Source organism: Opisthorchis viverrini, assembly GCF_000715545.1.
Source record: "Opisthorchis viverrini unplaced genomic scaffold opera_v5_390, whole genome shotgun sequence".
NCBI classification, from domain to species: Eukaryota; Metazoa; Platyhelminthes; class Trematoda; order Opisthorchiida; family Opisthorchiidae; genus Opisthorchis; species Opisthorchis viverrini.
Genome location: NW_008752046.1, coordinates 95,905 through 102,432, shown reverse-complemented (window position 1 = coordinate 102,432; position 6,528 = coordinate 95,905).

Sequence of the window (6,528 nt, the reverse complement as noted above, 5' to 3'; positions counted from 1 at the left end):
TACAGTTGGAGACCTTTTCCTTCAAGCTTCTCCTGACACAATTTCGAGGACTTTCACCCACTTCAGTGGGTCTTCCCTCCCTTGTACAGAGTTTGTGGTTCCCCGCGTGAACGCTCCGTTAGTTTGGCTTCTTTATCTTCTCCTGAGAAATGCCTCAATGAATGGGAGTGGGAGTTGATCTTCAAGCGGAATTGTAAATACGATATCTTCGACAGTAGTGTTGAGCAGTTCGTATTGGTTCTGTTGTCGAAGTAGCGGACCGATCAATGATTGTATGATGTCCTTCGGTTTCGACAGTGGGATCCACACGGACCAGGTACTAAACCATCATCACCATCATCATCATCATCATCATCATCATCATCATCATCATCATCATCATCATCATTATCATCATCATTNATCATCATCATCATCACCATCATCATCATCACCGTCATCCTCATTATCATCATTAACACCATCGTCATCATCATCATCGTCATCATCATCATCACCGCAGGAGGCATCCAATGAATCACAAGAAGAATTGCATCCAAACTTCGTTTGGAAGATCGGGCACGCACTGCATTACAGCGGAATGGAAGAGGCAGGAAGAAAGCCAACGCGTGCATTGAAAAGCGCTGCTGTGCGAACATTCTCACAAGGCCGTAAATGGGGTAATCTTACTGTATGATTCCTAGAATGGCAGATACTACTAAAACTCAATCAGTAGAACGCAAGTATGCGTTGTATCGCATGATAACTGCTTAGAGGAGTGGAAAAGCTGGATTGTGCCAGCGAGACAACAGTCGGCTTTAGCTGATTCAGTCACAGGAATCGATGACAATGAAAACAGAAGAAGAGCTCTTGGTCGGACCGAATACCCAAGAAGAGCGACTGAGTGTCCCAGTACCGATTGTGATATCCACTGAGTAGCGTGGTTGTAATTGAAATGAGGCTGCACGTTGGTGTAACGCAATTACCAATGGGGACGGAGCAGTAACGGAAAGGCCTGCCAAAAGTATCGATGACGTGATAGGGTGGAGAAAATTCTCCTACGGAGAAATTTCCTTCCTTTGGGGTTCATGACAAAGCATATTAGAAATTCAAAAAGATCATACAAAATGATTTCTAACAGCGCGAGAACAAACAAACAAACATCGATACTCGAAATCTTAAGCTCTATTAACCTCGGTCAGTTGGAGGAGGTGTAGTGCGACATTTGGGAAGTTGACGAAATTTCGGCGCTGGTAATGCGCTACTCATAAGGTTGCTGAAAATCCGTCGACAGCCCACCAATCGGTCTCACATTTTTGGGCTCACCAGGTAGGCGCGGTCCCCGAGTTTCCGTCAACCTTATATTCTACTTGAAACCAAATTACACGAAATTATAGAACTACACTCATTTGCTAGCAACTTTGTTTTTTTTCAAGTAGAAGATAAGGTTGACGGAAACTCGGGGAGTGAGCCTACCTGACCAGTCCCAAGAAGGGCGAAAGCGGTCGTGGGCTGTCAACGAATTTTCAGCAACCTTATGCGAATTAAACAATTACTGATCGCTTCGGTGAAACGGATAGGTTTTTATGCTGATCCTATGTGGTATTCCCTTTAGAGAGTTACACATTCCAAGTGTTTTTTATCAAACGTCTTTCTAGAAGCAGGTCTAACCTTAGAAGTATCAATTTCCGGTCTAGTGCGCTGCTTCTGACGTCGATGGCTTATTGAGATTGGAGCAGTTCTGTTCACGTCATCCAAACATACGACGGGATAAAATAAATTGTGAGCTACAAGTAGAAAGTTGTCATCTTGAAACAAAAAGGGATGAGAATGCATTCCTTGGGCTCTTTCTGGGCGTCACTTCCTTCAAGGGCGCATTTCGCCTGTTCCAAGCTAACCGGTCAAATTGCGTCAAATTACTGCTGACAATCGTTGAGCTATAGCACCCTTCCGGTGCCTAACTAACATGCCACCCGAAGGTTGCACGAGGGCTGGGATACTGCCAGGTTGCTGAGGCTTAGACAGCGGAAGTTGAGAGGCAGAGGTCGGGTTCGATTCACAGACCTTCCGGTCAGTCAATTCGCGCTCTAACCAGTTGGGCCATCTCGCCCACGCTATCTGCGGGCATGCGGTTTCTAAACTGGCGATGTCATCTCAGTTGGTGAGGAAACTGACAATCTGTGTTTCCGTGCTACCTACATTCCACAACATCGCCAAGTCATACCTTGCTTAAACTCTGTGAAAATCGAGGCCCGGTATTTCAGCCAATGGCAACCGTACCACAGTTGTACGAGGTTGCTGATCTGTCACAGAATATGTTGTAGACTCATTATTGATTCCCAACAAGACAAGATCAACGATCCACCGTTCTCCCTATTCAGTTCTTATCTTGCCCCAACCCCAAGAGGTTTTGTTTGACTAACAATGTTTACCTCATACGACATAAAACCATTTTGTTGATTAGTTCCAGGTGGTCGGTATGTCAGATGTCCGATGTTTACGTCCCAGCAAGGCATATGCCCTGTTGATGAGCCTCACTTGAGGAAGGGTGGGGCAAAATTCGAGTCCAGTTCTTTCACGTTCTGGCATGAACTCTCCAAGGTCCTTGCACATTGACAGGAGGACTCCCGGTCAGGCAAGAGTAATGTGAAGATAGGAAATTTCAATAATGTGGTGTAAGCGCCTTGAGGATAGTTAGATCTCGCAGAGTCTGCGATTCAAGCAGATTGCATGTGACACACTCTAATTGGTGCGGAACTGATGATCGTTAAATTCAGCATTGTGGTGCGATTGGCTTCTACATTCTGCTAAAGGGACGGGCCAAATTTTAATAGTACCATAAAAGTAGTATATTATTGGAACTTTCAATAATGTGGTGTAAACGCCTTGAGGATAGTTAGATCTCGCAGAGTCTGCGATTCAAGCAGATTGCATGTGACACACTCTAATTGGTGCGGAACTGATGATCGTTAAATTCAGTATTGTGGTGCGATTGGTTTCTACATTCTGCTAAAAGGACGGGCCAAATTTTAATAGTGCCATAAAAGTAGTATATTATTACTAGCATAATACAATGTAATATTTTAATAGCTAATAAAAAGTTTCGTGGGTACAGGATCAACACTTGAAGATTTCATCCTTCCTAACTATGAACTATACTCAAACGGTCCCATCATTGTGTAGTTCAAGGAGCCATCCATCATGAACGATATATGCATCACATTTCCAATGCAGAGGAGAAAAAAGTCAGAGTAGATGAGACAAGTAGTAACCACTTCTCACGAGAGTTTGCGGCAAATTTCTTCACAGTAGATGGTGGGCTGGTGGCACTACACCGCGGACAACCTAATGCTTCGCTGTCTTTTAATGTTTCTGTTGCCGATACAAACTTTTATCATTCGCCGTAGAGTTAGCCCAACCCATGCTCCCCGAGGTATAAGAGCGCCCCCAAGGTTACTGCATTTGAAAAAGGGAATCATGCAAACAGTATGTTCTAACTCTTGGTTGGTGCGATCTGTCCAAATGTGCAAAAAACCAGTTGGATAGCGCATGCAGCGGGTGCAGCTACACATCGCCGAGCAATCTCAGCTCCTAGAGGAGCCCTCTTTCCCACAATGCGGTACAGGCACGAGTTGCCTTGCTACGAGACTGGGAACTTTTCAAAGGATCGGTCACACGTGTAGACAACGCCTTTTAAAAGATGAATAGTGGTGTAAGGTCTCAGTGTAAGGCACTGGAAAAATCATTATCCTCGGCAGCATGACATCAGTGTTTAATACCGATGCTTCACTGCCGTACAACAATGATTTATTTGAAAGCCTTATTGTAAAGAAAAGAGTGAAGGTGGGCGGGGAAGGTACTTAGTGCTAGCTTAGCACAATCATTCCGAGGTACCTATACCTCCAGACATTCACTCAGGCGATCTGAATAGAAACTGACAACAAGAACGACACTGACATCGATTAGTAGATATATCTTGCAGCGTCTTCAACCAGAGGCAGCGAGGATCACGTGGTCCCCATCCTGGAAGGAGAGTAGCACCGATAACACTCAGGCGTTTCGTAATCTCTTTCATATCCCCCTGCCAAGCCAAGGGTTGGCCAACTCTCTGTTTACGCCACTCTGAACCGGGCATGGGAAACAGCACTCTCCTCGGCAAATAATGGCTAGGTTTACACAACACACGTACCAACCAACGCAGCTTCCGGTGCTGGACACATTCTTCAATGGAAGTACCCGTTGCACAACCGAAAAGGCGCTTCCTAACTGCCTCGTTACGGATTCGCCGACAACAACCCACACGATCAATGGTTCTGGGACAAAAATTGTCGCACACCTGTAGAAGTCTCAGTTCCACTGCTCGAACAGACCAGTTCTTACAGCCATACAACAGAACAGCCTGCACTGTAGCGTGATGCACACCTCCTTGCGAATCATGGATACACCACTTTGACACCATAGGTGTTTCGAATTGGTAAACGCAAAATGAGCCTTGGAGATTCGTAAAACGCTCCACAACTTCAGTGACTGCACGCCCAGGAGCATGACCTTACACTTTGTGGGTGCAAAGTGCATACCAAAGGACGGGATGACTTTGGTTAGTTCATCCAAAAACACTTGCGCCTTCTCCTCTTCGAAGATGAGAACGATGTCGTCTGCATATTCCAGATCGACAAGGTTTTCTTCACAGGCTAGGGTTTTGGAGACCATCCAGCGTTCGTCTCACAATTTTGAACTTTGGAAGTCTAGGAATATATCTGAGCATGGTTCTGTGAGATATTTCGTTTTTTCATTATAATAACACTTCACTTCAAAAAAGAACTCCCGTGCTACTGTGACAAACCTCTTTTCCAAACGCACGGAATCTCAACCAGCGTAATTCGGATGAAGTTCCTCCAATAATGAAAGTAGTTTATGTTTGAACAACAAACAAATACGCTCAACATTTTCCATCAGCTTTTGACAGTGCCAGTGTTGGCATCCGCCTTAGATATCTCACTGAATATCTCACAATATAGCGAAATACGCTCATTTGCAAACTAATTTGGTTTGGCGAGAAACTCACCTGGAACCCAGCTGAATCTGTCGTTCGTGATGTTTCCGGTCAACTGAATGTGCTGCACCAGGCCACCTCATGTTTCAGTCGCTACGATATTAGAGATATTGCGATACATGTATATCTCTGTAACGTACTACTCATAAGGTTGCTGAAAATCCGTCGACAGCCCACGACCCATCTCACTCTTTTTGGGGCTCATCAGGTAGGCGCAGTCCCCGAGTTTCCGCCAACCATACGTTCTACTTGAAACCAAATTACACGAAATTAGCGAACAACACTCATTTGCAATATATCTTTTTCGCTCGATGCTGCTCTCGCCTGTTCTCGAACATTCCTTTAAGATGTGCTGTCTTCCTTGTATGACAGTTGTTTGCTGTATACAACGTACTACGCAACAGTATGCTTGAGTGGTTGGGCTTCTGTGCCGAATTCACGCACGTGCGTGTGCGTAACCAGCAATGTGTCAGCGGAACTGACGGATTAGAACGGAATCCCACTGGAACGAGTCGTACGCTATAACATCTTCACTCTTTGCCCGAGAAGCAAATCGAGTCCCGCATTCCTAGCTGACGTGTCGAAAAATAGCCCAATTTTGTTGACTGCCTGTTCGTCTATTTGTCAAACCTCTTGTCGAGGAGACAACCAGTGTGCGATTGGGTTGTTACCTGTTGATTTTTGAAGTGCTACCGACGTCTTTTGATGGGCCCGGCTAACTGGAGTGTAGATTTCCGGCAACTATGTTTTAGTTGGTTAACAGTGTTGTCATTCGATTAGTTCGCTGGATAACACCCTTCCTGAAGTCTCGCTAACTGTTCTGCTCTTTAGATGAATTGCAATGTGACCTGTTTTCTTTGAATCTGATTAGTACTTCGGGCATTTTCTATTGTTGGTAGTTTTTTCTTAATTTTCATTTGTTCACTCTCAAGCTGTATTGGTTTGAGGTGAGCAATTTCTGAGTTTGGGTGGATGGTTGTATCTTCCTGTTTGATCTAGTTTTTCTAAGTACTTTTCGTAAACCGTGGATATCCTTGCATTTCGTGGACTAATTGAATATCGCTTTTTGTCATATCGTTTTTTATCTTTCATTCACTTTGGTCCTTTGGTTTACTGGCCCGAAAGTCCGCCTCTACAAATTCTTCCACTGCTTTCTTATGCGGCTTCATAGCTCTGAATTCCTTTGTTGTTGATTGGCCGATTCAGACAAGCGAGTTGCCACTCGCACATTCTGGTAGAACAATTCTTTCCTGTTTGTCGCATGTGCTGCACTGCGTATTGTCCACGAAATCGATTTTTTCTATCACATTCTCTTCTTCAAATTCCCATGGTGCGTTCTACAAAGTATCTATACAGGTCGGTGTTGTATTGTCTTGGAGCAGTGATTTGGGAATCGCTCTTGATGTGTAGAAGTGTGATTCACTTCACTTCCCGTAGTGTTTTTAGTTGATATTACTGGGCGTTCAGCAGGACCAAATCTGCGGGGATCCACGTCA